The sequence below is a fragment of the Scyliorhinus canicula genome, chromosome 28, assembly GCF_902713615.1.
Source record: "Scyliorhinus canicula chromosome 28, sScyCan1.1, whole genome shotgun sequence".
NCBI lineage: Eukaryota > Metazoa > Chordata > Chondrichthyes > Carcharhiniformes > Scyliorhinidae > Scyliorhinus > Scyliorhinus canicula.
In genome coordinates, this window is record NC_052173.1 from 7,166,107 (window position 1) to 7,178,181 (window position 12,075).

A 12,075-nucleotide genomic window follows, 5' to 3' on the forward strand; every position below is an offset into this window, starting at 1 on the left:
AGCTTAATAAAGCCCGCCATGTCATTGATCCAGGTCTCCACGCTTGGGGGCCTCGCGTCCTTCCACTGTAGCAAAATCCTTCGCCGGGCTACTAGGGACGCAAAGGCCAGCACACCGGCCTCTTTCGCCTCCTGCACTCCCGGCTCTACCCCAACCCCAAAGATCGCGAGTCCCCATCCTGGCTTGACCCTGGATCCCACCACCCTCGACACCGTCCTCGCCACCCCCTTCCAGAACTCCTCCAATGCCGGGCATGCCCAGAACATATGGGCATGGTTCGCTGGACTCCCCGAGCACCTGGCACACCTATCTTCACCCCCAAAGAACCTATTCATCCTCGTCCCAGTCATGTGGGCCCTATGCAGCACCTTGAATTGGATGAGGCTAAGCCGCGCACACGAGGAGGAAGAATTTACCCTCTCCAGGGCATCAGCCCATGTCCCGTCTTCGATCTGTTCCCCCAGTTCCCCCTCCCACTTTGTTTTCAGCTCCTCTACTGACGCCTCTTCCTTCTCCTGCATAAGCTTGTAGATATCGGATATCTTCCCCTCCCCGACCCAGACCCCCGAGAGCACCCTGTCACTCACCCCCTTCGCGGGGAGCGCAGGGAATCCCTCCACCTGCCGTCTAGCAAATGCCTTTACCTGCAGATATCTAAACATGTTTCCCGGCGGGAGCCCAAATTTCTCTTCCAACTCCCCCAGGCTCGCAAACCTTCCGTCGATAAACAGGTCCTTCAGCTGTCTAATGCCCGCTCTATACCATCCCCGAAATCCCCCATCCATGTTCCCCGGGACGAACCTATGGTTCCCCCTTAACGGAGCCTCCATCGAGCCCCCCACTTCTCCCCTATGTCGCCTCCACTGCCCCCAAATCTTGAGGGTAGCCGCCACCACCGGACTCGTGGTATACCTCGTGGGAGGGAGCGGCCACGGCGCCGTTACCAGGGCCCCCAGGCTTGTATCCCCACAGGACGCTCTCTCCATCCGTTTCCATGCTGCCCCCTCCCCCTCCATCACCCACTTACGCACCATCGACACGTTGGCCGCCCAGTAATACCCCGAGAGGTTGGGCAACGCCAGCCCCCCCCCCATCCCTACTCCGCTCCAAAAAGACCCTCTTCACCCTCGGGGTGCCATGCGCCCAAACAAATCCCATGATGCTGCTGGTCACCCTTTTAAAAAAGGCCCTAGGGATAAAGATGGGCAAGCACTGGAAGAGGAACAAGAACCTCGGGAGAACCGTCATTTTGACGGATTGCACTCTGCCCGCCAGCGATAGCGGCACCATGTCCCACCTTTTAAATTCCTCCTCCATCTGTTCCACTAGTCTGGTGAAGTTAAGCTTATGAAGAGCCCCCCAACTCCTGGCCACCTGCACCCCCAGGTACCTGAAACTCTTCACTGCCCTCCTGAAGGGGAGCCTCCCAATTCCCTCCTCCTGATCTCCCGGGTGCACTACAAATACCTCGCTCTTTCCTAAGTTCAGCTTATAGCCCGAGAAGCCCCCAAATTCCGCTAACAGTTCCATCACCCCCGGCATTCTCCCCTCTGGGTCCGCCACATATAACAGCAGGTCGTCTGCATACAGCGATACCCGGTGCTCCTCCCCCCCCCCCGCACCAGACCCCTCCACTTCCCTGACTCCCTCAACGCCATGGCCAGCGGTTCAATCGCCAGTGCAAAGAGCAGGGGGGACAGGGGACACCCCTGCCTGGTCCCACGATAAAGCCTAAAATACTCCGATCTCCTTCCATTTGTGACTACACTCGCCATCGGCGCCGCGTATAGCAGCCTCACCCATTTGATGAATCCCTCCCCAAATCCAAACCTCTCCAGCACCTCCCATAGGTACCCCCACTCAACTCTATCAAACGCCTTCTCTGCATCCAGCGCCACCACTATCTCCGCCTCCCCCTCCACTGCCGGCATCATGATAACATTGAGCAGTCTCCGCACATTCGTGTTGAGCTGCCGCCCCTTGACAAACCCTGTCTGATCTTCATGAATTACCTCTGGCACACACTCCTCTATCCTGGTAGCCAGGATCTTCGCCAGCAACTTAGCGTCTACGTTAAGGAGTGAAATAGGCCTATATGATCCGCACTGCAAGGGGTCCTTATCCCGTTTTAGGATCAAAGAGATCAGTGCCCGCGACATCGTCGGGGGCAAAGCCCCCCCCTCCCACGCCTCATTGAAAGTTCGCACCAGCAGGGGACCCACCAGGTCCGCATATTTTTTGTAAAATTCTGCCGGGAACCCGTCCGGCCCCGGGGCCTTACCTGACTGCATTTGCCCGATCCCCCTGACTAGCTCCTCCAACTCTATCGGCGCCCCCAGCCCCTCAACCAGCCTCTCTTGAACCCTTGGGAAACATAGCCTGTTCATGAAGCTCTCCATCCCCTCTCTCCCCCTCGGAGGTTCTGACCGGTACAATCCCTCGTAAAAGTCCCTAAAGACCCCGTTTACTTCTGTCCCCTTCTGCACTACATTTCCACCCCCATCCTTCACTCCCCCAATTTCCCTAGCCGCATCTCGCCTACGGAGCTGATGCGCCAACATCCTGCTCGCCTTCTCTCCATACTCATATACCGCACCCTGCGCCCTCCTCCACTGTGTCTCCGCCTTTCTGGTGGTCAACAAGTCAAATTGGCCTGCAACCTGCGCCGTTCTCCTAGCAACCCTTCCTCCGGTGCCTCCGCATATCTCCTGTCCACCTCCAGAAGCTCTCCCACCAGTCTCTCCCTCTCCTTCCTCTCCCTCCTTTCCCTGTGGGCCCGGATGGAGATCAGCTCCCCCCGGATCACTGCTTTCAGAGCCTCCCAGACCATCCCCACCTGGACCTCCCCCGTATCATTGGTAACCAGATACCCCTCAATGCTTCTCCGAACCCTCTTACACACCTCCTCCTCCGCCAGCATCCCCACATCCAGGCGCCAGAGCGGGCGCTGGTCCCGTGCCTCCCCCATCTCCAGATCAATCCAGTGCGGGGCATGGTCCGAAATCGCTATGGCCGAATACTCGGCATCCTGCACCCTCGGGATCAACCCCCTGCTCAGGACAAAAAAGTCTATCCGGGAATAAACCCTATGGACGTGAGAGAAAAAGGAATACTCCCGCGCTCTCGGTCTCCCAAACCTCCAGGGATCCACCCCTCCCATCTGGTCCATGTATCCCCTCAGCACTTTGGCCGCCGCCGGTCTCCTACCCGTCCTTGAACTGGACCGGTCCAGTATGGGATCCAGCACTGTGTTAAAATCTCCCCCCATGATCAGGCCCCCTGCCTCCAGGTCCGGGACGCGGCCCAACAAGCGCCTCATGAAGCCAGCATCATCCCAATTCGGGGCATATACGTTCACCAGCACCACCTTCTCTCCCTGCAGCCTACCCCTCACCATGATATATCTGCCCTCCTTGTCCGACACCACCTCAGCCGCCTCAAATGCCACCCTCTTCCCCACTAGAATCGCCACCCCCCGGTTCTTTGCGTCCAATCCTGAATGATAAACCTGCCCCACCCACCCCTTCCTCAGACGGACCTGGTCCGCCACCTTCAGGTGGGTCTCCTGGAGCATAGCCACGTCCGCCTTCAACCCCCTTAGATGGGAGACCACCCTGGTTCTCTTAACCGGCCCGTTCAGCTCCCTCACGTTCCAGGTAATCAGCCGGATCAGAGGGCAACCCGCCCCCCTCCCCTGCCGACTAGCCATAGCTTGGCAGATGTTCGCCCCAGGCCAGCATACCCCGCTCGACCCGTTCCCCATGGCGATAGCGCCTCTCCTCTTCCCCCCCGGCCCTCATCGGCTCCTTCCTAGTCGTTCCAGCAGCAGCCCGGTATCCCCCCCCACCCCCCCTCCCCCCCCCAGGCTAGGACCCCTCCTAGCCGCGACGCACCCTCCATGGTACTTCCGTGAGTCAGCTAACTTCTGCTGACCCCGGCAGCTCCCGCCAAAACCTATCCCCTCCCGGCTTGGGGTCATCCCCCTCTTGCCACACCTCCTTGGCATTATTGCAGCGCGGGAAAAAAGACCCGTAGAGGCCCTTCCCCCATCGCAAGCTCCACCCCCCTGCCCCGCAGCGCGGGAAACCAGAGGAAAGCCCGCGCTTTCACAATGCCACACCCCATCCTTCTGACGCAGTTCCCCAAAATCCAGTTTCCCCTCAATCCCCAGCCCCGTACAGAAGAGAACATATAGAACACAAACCCCCAACACTCCCCACCTACCCCACAACCATACCCAACAGACAAACCCACCCGTAAACAGAGCAAAAAGAAAACCAGCATACATAACACACATTTCGAAGTTGAAAAAGTTGAAACAGTTGGAACAAAACAGCCACAGCGGAAACAACGCCGGCCAAAGTATGTTCCCAGGCCCTAGTTCAAGTCCAGCTTCTCCGCCTGTACAAAGGCCCACGCCTCCTCCGGGAACTCAAAGTAATGGTGCCGGTCCTTGTATGTCACCCACAGGCGCGCAGGCTGCAGCATTCCAAACCTGACCTGCTTAGCATGAAGCACCGCCTTCGTCCGGTTGAACCTGGCCCGCCGCTTAGCCACTTCCGCACTCCAGTCCTGGTAGATCCTCACTACCGAATTCTCCCATTTACTGCTCCTCTCTTTCTTGGCCCAGCGCAGCACACACTCCCGGTCACTGAATCGGTGGAACCGCACCAGCACCGCCCTCGGGGGCTCATCTGCCTTGGGCCTCCTGGCCATCACTCTGTGCGCTCCCTCGAGCTCCAGGGGCAAATGGAAGGACCCTGCTCCCATCAATGAGCTCAACAACGTGGTCACATACGCCGGGAGATCCGACCCCTCCAGCCCCTCCGCCAGGCCCAGGATCCTCAGATTCTTTCGCCTCGTGCGAACGTCCAGCTCCTCCAAGCGGTCCTGCCACTTTTTATGAAGTGCCTCGTGCAACTCCACTTTCCCAACGAGGACCACGGCCTCCTCCTTTCTTTCAACGGCCTGCCGCTGCAACTCCCGAATAGACTCCTCCTGTGCCGCCTGGGTCCCAAGCAGCTTGGTCGCAGTTGCATTCATGGAGTCCAGCAGCTCAGCCTTCAGCTCAGCAAAACAACGTAGGAGCGAGGCCTGTTGCTCCTGCGCCCACTTCCACCAGTCCTCGGGTGTTGCGCCGGCCGCCATTTTGTTTTTCTTCCCACGTTTTTTTGGGGGCGTTTCTGCAGCCTTTTTCACCATATAGTGTGGGGCAAGTTCTTCCAGGCACCTTCCCCCACCGGGATATGTAGCAACAGCACTGTTTGGGGCCCTCAAAACGGCCCAAAAGCCCTTAAATAGCGGGAGCGCCGGCCGCCATTTTGTTTTTTTTCACCCGTTTTTTTGGGGGCGTTACTGCAGCCTTTTTCACCAGATAATGTGGGGCAAGTTCTTCCAGGCACCTTCCCCCACTAGGATGTGTAGAAACAGCGCCGTTTGGGGCCCTCAAAACGGCCCAAAAGTCCCTAAATAGCAGGAGTGCCGGCCGCCATTTTGTTTTTCTTCCCCCGTTTTTTTGGGGGAGTTACTGCAGCCTTTTTCTTCTTCCCACTCCAGGTGAGCACCATATAGTGTGGGGCAAGTTCTTCCAGGCACCTTCCCCCACCGGGATGCGTAGAAACAGCTCCGTTTGGGGCCCTCGAAACGGCCCAAAAGTCCCTAAATAGCAGGAGCTGCCGAATGTGTGGCTTAGCTCCGCATAGCCGCAACTGGAAGTCCAATACTCCTCCATGTTGAACACCACTTGGAGGAAGCAATGAGGGTGGCAAGGGCACAGAATATACTCTGGGTCGGGGGCTTCAATGTCCATCACCAAGAGTGGCTCAGTTACCCCACCACAGACCGGGCTGGCCAGGTCCTAAAGGACATCGCTGCGAGACTCTGACTGCAACAGGTGGTGAGGGAACCAACAAGAGGGAAAAACATATTTGACCTCATCCTCACCAATCTGCCTGCCCACAACAGTATTGGTAAGAGTGACCAATGCACGGTCCTTTAAGCAAAGTCCCGTCTCTACGTTGAGGATACCCTCCATCGTGTTGTGTGGCACTACCATCGTGCTAAACAGATTTAGCAACTCCAGACTGCACACCCATGAGGTGCTGTGGGCCATTAGCAGCAAAATTGTATTCAACACAATCTGTAACCTCATGGCCTGGCATACCCCCCACTCTACCATTACCACCAAGCCAGGGGATCAACCCTGGTTCAATGAAGAGTGCAGGAAAGCATGCCAGGAGCAACATCAGGCATACCGAAAAATGAGGTGTTGATCTGATGACGTTCCAACACAATCACGGTGCCGACGGCCCGGGTTCGATCCCGGCCCCGGGTCACTGACCGTGTGGGGTTTGCACGTTCTTTCCGTGTCTGTGTGGGTCTCACCCCCACAATCCAAAAAGATGTGCAGGGTAGGTGGATTGGCTAGGCTAAATTGCCCCTTAATTGGAAAAAACAGAATTGGGTACTCTAAATTTATAAAAAGAAAAAGAAGTTACAACACAGGACTTTCATAAGCAGCAAGTGGTAGACAGAGCTGAGCAATTCCACAACCAGATCTAAGCTCTGTAGCCCTGCCACATCCAGCCGTGAATGGTGGTGGACAATTAAACAACTCGCTGGAGGAGGAGGCTCCACAAACATCCCATCCTCAATGATGGAGGAACCCAGCACATCTGTGCAAAAGACAAGACTGAGGCATTCGCAGCAATCTTCAGCCAGAAGTGCCGAGTGGATGATCCATCTCCGTCTCCTCCGGAGGTCCCTAGTTTCACAGATGTCAGTCTTCAGCAAATTTGATTCACTGCACGTGATAAAGTAATGACTAAAGGCACTGGATACTGCAAAGGCTATGGGCCCTGACACTATCCCAGCAATAGTACTGAAGACTTGTGCTCCAGAACTTGCTGCACCCCTAGCCAAGCTGTTCCAGTACAGCTACAACACTGGTGGAAAATTGTCCAGGTGTGCCCTGAACACAAGATACAGGTCAAATCAAACCCAGCCAATTATCGCCCTAAAGGTCATCTGGACTCGAAACGTGAGCTCTTTTCTTTCCCTACAGATGCTGCCAGACCTGCTGAGATTTTCCAGCATTTTCTCTTTGGTTTCAGATTTCAGCATCTGCAGTAATTTGATTTTACCACCCTATCAATCTACTCCCCATCATTAGCAAAGTGATGGAATGGGTTATCAACAGTGCTGTCAAGTGGCGTTTACTCAGCAATAACCTGCTCACTGACGCTCAGTTTGGGTTCCACCAAGGCAGTATTTGACCGAGTTTGGCATCAAAGAGCCCGAGCTAAACTGGATTCAGTGGGAATGACGGGGGAAACTCTCCCCTGGTCGGAGTCATACCCGGCACAAAGGAAGATGGTTGTGGTGGTTGGAGGTCAATCATCTCAGCTCCAGGACATCGCTGCAGGAGTTCCTCAGGGTAGTGTCCTCGGCCCAACCATCTTCAGCTGCTTCCGTCATAAGTGTTATCACCCTCACGGGGATCACTGATTGATCTCCCCGTGGGATTGTAGAATACGAGTTCCCGTGGTCAGCGGGTGGAGGTCTGCCTCGCTGGGGGTTGTTAATGGGACCTTTAAATGTAGCTCCCAGACCCGGAGCGGCAGTTCCCGATAGTCCTGGGCTGGGACATTTGTTTTGTGAGTCGTGGTCGAGGCTTTATTTTCAGTTTAAAACAAACCAGTCCTTTCACCCTGCACATCCTGGAATTATTACATTAAGGTCAGAAGTGAGGATGTTCGCTAATGACTGCACAATTTTCAGTACCAATCGCAACTCCCGAGATTATGAAAGTTCATAGGAAGACCTGGACCATATCCAGGCTTGGGCTGACAAGTGGCAAGTAAAAGTCATGCCAGGCAATGACCATTTCCTACAAGAAAGAATCTAGCCATCGCCCCTTGACATTTAATGGCATTACCATCACTGAATCCCCACATTCCCTCTTCATTCACCTGAGGAAGGAGCAGTGCTCCGAAAGCTAGTGTTTGAAACAAACATGTTGGACTTTAACCTGGTGTTGGAAGACTTCTTGCTGTGTTCACCCAGTCCAACGCCGGCATCTCCACATCATTTCTTTTAGTTGTAAGATTTTTATCTTGCTTTAAACCAAGTCAGGATTAGCCTTCATGCCAATAACCCTTTCTTTTGTTCATACTGTAGAGAGATCCTGCTCATGTATCCTGGCCAATTTTAGAGTGAAAGGGTTTTTTTCTACTTTTGTTTCCAGGTTGATGCCATATTCCATATTAGTGCAGAGCCAGGAAGACTGCCGTTCCTTAGCATTGATCCATCCGGGAGCTGTAACAAGTCATTGTCTAGATTATTCAAACATATCCCTCTTATTGATCGGGATTGTCTCTTTATCTGTAGATAAAGCTCTCCATGAAAATGCAGCTTTTGAAAATCGCCTGTGCATCATTTCTAAATGTCATACTGTCCTTTCCTCAGCATAAGATATCTTTGTTTGATATTGATGCAAAGATCAAATCAAGAACCGTGCAAAAGGATTTAGTAGGACTCGATAATGTGACTCGTGCTGTACCTGTCCTGGGAGTGTTTGATGGGGACAGTGTGGAGGGAGCTTTACTCTGTATCTAACCCCGTGCTGTACCTGTCCTGGGAGTGTTTGATGGGGACAGTGTAGAGGGAGCTTTACTCTGTATCTAACCCCATGCTGTACCTGTCCTGGGAGTGTTTGATGGGGACAGTGTAGAGGGAGCTTTACTCTGTATCTAACCCCGTGCTGTACCTGTCCTGGGAGTGTTTGATGGGGACAGTGTAGAGGGAGCTTTACTCTGTATCTAACCCCGTGCCGTACCTGTCCTGGGAGTGTTTGATGGGGACAGTGTAGAGGGAGCTTTACTCTGTATCTAACCCCGTGCTGTACCTGTCCTGGGAGTGTTTGATGGGGACAGTGTAGAGGGAGCTTTACTCTGTATCTAACCCCGTGCTGTACCTGTCATAAGAACATAAGAACATAAGAACATAAGAACTAGGAGCAGGAGTAGGCCATCTGGCCCCTCGAGCCTGCTCCGCCATTCAATGAGATCATGGCTGATCTTTTGTGGACTCAGCTCCACTTTCCGGCCCGAACACCATAACCCTTAATCCCTTTATTCTTCAAAAAACTATCTATCTTTACCTTAAAAACATGTAATGAAGGAGCCTCAACTGCTTCACTGGGCAAGGAATTCCATAGATTCACAACCCTTTGGGTGAAGAAGTTCCTCCTAAACTCAGTTCTAAATCTACTTCCCCTTATTTTGAGGCTATGCCCCCTAGTTCTGCTGTCACCCGCCAGTGGAAACAACCTGCCCGCATCTATCCTATCTATTCCCTTCATAATTTTAAATGTTTCTATAAGATCCCCCCTCATCCTTCTAAATTCCAACGAGTACAGTCCCAGTCTACTCAACCTCTCCTCATAATCCAACCCCTTCAGCTCTGGGATTAACCTAGTGAATCTCCTCTGCACACCCTCCAACGCCAGTACGTCCTTTCTCAAGTAAGGAGACCAAAACTGAACACAATACTCCAGGTGTGGCCTCTGTCCTGGGAGTGTTTGATGTGGACAGTGTAGAGGGAGCTTTACTCTGTATCTAACCCCGTGCTGTACCTGTCCTGGGAGTGTTTGATGGGGACAGTGTAGAGGGAGCTTTACTCTGTATCTAACCCCGTGCCGTACCTGTCCTGGGAGTGTTTGATGGGGACAGTGTAGAGGGAGCTTTACTCTGTATCTAACCCCGTGCTGTACCTGTCCTGGGAGTGTTTGATGGGGACAGTGTAGAGGGAGCTTTACTCTGTATCTAACCCCGTGCTGTACCTGTCATAAGAACATAAGAACATAAGAACATAAGAACTAGGAGCAGGAGTAGGCCATCTGGCCCCTCGAGCCTGCTCCGCCATTCAATGAGATCATGGCTGATCTTTTGTGGACTCAGCTCCACTTTCCGGCCCGAACACCATAACCCTTAATCCCTTTATTCTTCAAAAAACTATCTATCTTTACCTTAAAAACATGTAATGAAGGAGCCTCAACTGCTTCACTGGGCAAGGAATTCCATAGATTCACAACCCTTTGGGTGAAGAAGTTCCTCCTAAACTCAGTTCTAAATCTACTTCCCCTTATTTTGAGGCTATGCCCCCTAGTTCTGCTGTCACCCGCCAGTGGAAACAACCTGCCCGCATCTATCCTATCTATTCCCTTCATAATTTTAAATGTTTCTATAAGATCCCCCCTCATCCTTCTAAATTCCAACGAGTACAGTCCCAGTCTACTCAACCTCTCCTCATAATCCAACCCCTTCAGCTCTGGGATTAACCTAGTGAATCTCCTCTGCACACCCTCCAACGCCAGTACGTCCTTTCTCAAGTAAGGAGACCAAAACTGAACACAATACTCCAGGTGTGGCCTCTGTCCTGGGAGTGTTTGATGGGGACAGTGTAGAGGGAGCTTTACTCTGTATCTAACCCCGTGCTGTACCTGTCCTGGGAGTGTTTGATGGGGACAGTGTAGAGGGAGCTTTACTCTGTATCTAACCCCGTGCTGTACCTGTCCTGGGAGTGTTTGATGGGGACAGTGTAGAGGGAGCTTTACTCTGTATCTAACCCCATGCTGTACTTGTCCTGGGAGTGTTTGATGGGGACAGTGTAGAGGGAGCTTTACTCTGTATCTAACCCCGTGCTGTACCTGTCCGGGGAATGTTTGATGGGGACAGTGTGGAGGGAGATTTACTCTGTATCTAACCCTGTGCTGTACTTGTCCTGGGAGTGTTTGATGGGGACAGTGTAGAGGGAGCTTTACTCTGTATCTAACCCCGTGCTGTACCTGTCCTGGGCGTGTTTGACGGGGACAGTGTAGAGGGAGCTTTACTCTGTATCTAACCCCGTGCTGTACCTGTCCTGGGAGTGTTTGATGGGGGCAGTGTAGAGGGAGCTTTACTCTGTATCTAACCCTGTGCTGTACCTGTCCTGGGAGTGTTTGATGGGGACAGTGTAGAGGGAGCTTTACTCTGTACCTAACCCCGTGCTGTACCTGTCCTGGGAGTGTTTGATGGGGACAGTGTAGAGGGAGCTTTACTCTGTATCTAACCCCGTGCTGTACCTGTCCTGGGAGTGTTTGATGGGGACAGTGTAGAGGGAGCTTTACTCTGTATCTAACCCCGTGCTGTACCTGTCCTGGGAGTGTTTGATGGGGGCAGTGTAGAGGGAGCTTTACTCTGTATCTAACCCCGTGCTGTACCTGTCCTGGGAGTGTTTGATGGGGACAGTGTAGAGGGAGCTTTACTCTGTATCTAACCCCGTGCTGTACCTGTCCTGGGAGTGTTTGATGGGGGCAGTATAGAGGGAGCTTTACTCTGTATCTAACCCCGTGCTGTACCTGTCCTGGGAGTGTTTGATGGGGTCAGTGTAGAGGGAGCTTTACTCTGTATCTAACCACGTGCTGTACCTGTCCTGGGAGTGTGTGATGGGGACAGTGTAGAGTGAGCTTTACTCTGTATCTAACCCCGTGCTGTACCTGTCCTGGGAGTGTTTGATGGGGACAGTGTAGAGGGAGCTTTACTCTGTATCTAACCCCGTGCTGTACCTGTCCTGGGAGTGTTTGATGGGGAGAGTGTAGAGGGAGCTTTACTCTGTATCTAACCCCGTGCTGTACCTGTCCTGGGAGTGTTTGATAGGGACAGTGTAGAGGGAGCTTTACTCTGTATCTAACTCCGTGCAGTACCTGTCCTGGGTGTGTTTGATGGGGACAGTGTAGAGGGAGCTTTACTCTGTATCTAACCCCGTGCTGTACCTGTCCTGGGAGTGTTTGATGGGGACAGTGTAGAGGGAGCTTTACTCTGTATCTTACCCCGTGCTGTACCTGTCCTGGGAGTGTTTGATGGGGACAGTGTAGAGGGAGCTTTACTCTGTATCTAACCCCGTGCTGTACCTGTCCTGGGAGTGTTTGATGGGGTCAGTGTAGAGGGAGTCAGGTGCCTTATGTCATGGTTGAAGCTTTGACCTGCAATGAGCCCTGTTGTGCAGTAATTTGACCTTGTGGTTTGTGATGATAAA

The 12,075-nt window shown here is 53.2% G+C and overlaps 1 protein-coding gene across 4 annotated transcripts in view; it reads left to right on the forward strand.

The window, feature by feature from the left end:
- spryd3 (SPRY domain containing 3) overlaps positions 1-12,075 on the forward strand; it is a 277,836-nt gene that overhangs the window by 18,229 nt on the left and 247,532 nt on the right. The window lies entirely within an intron of this gene.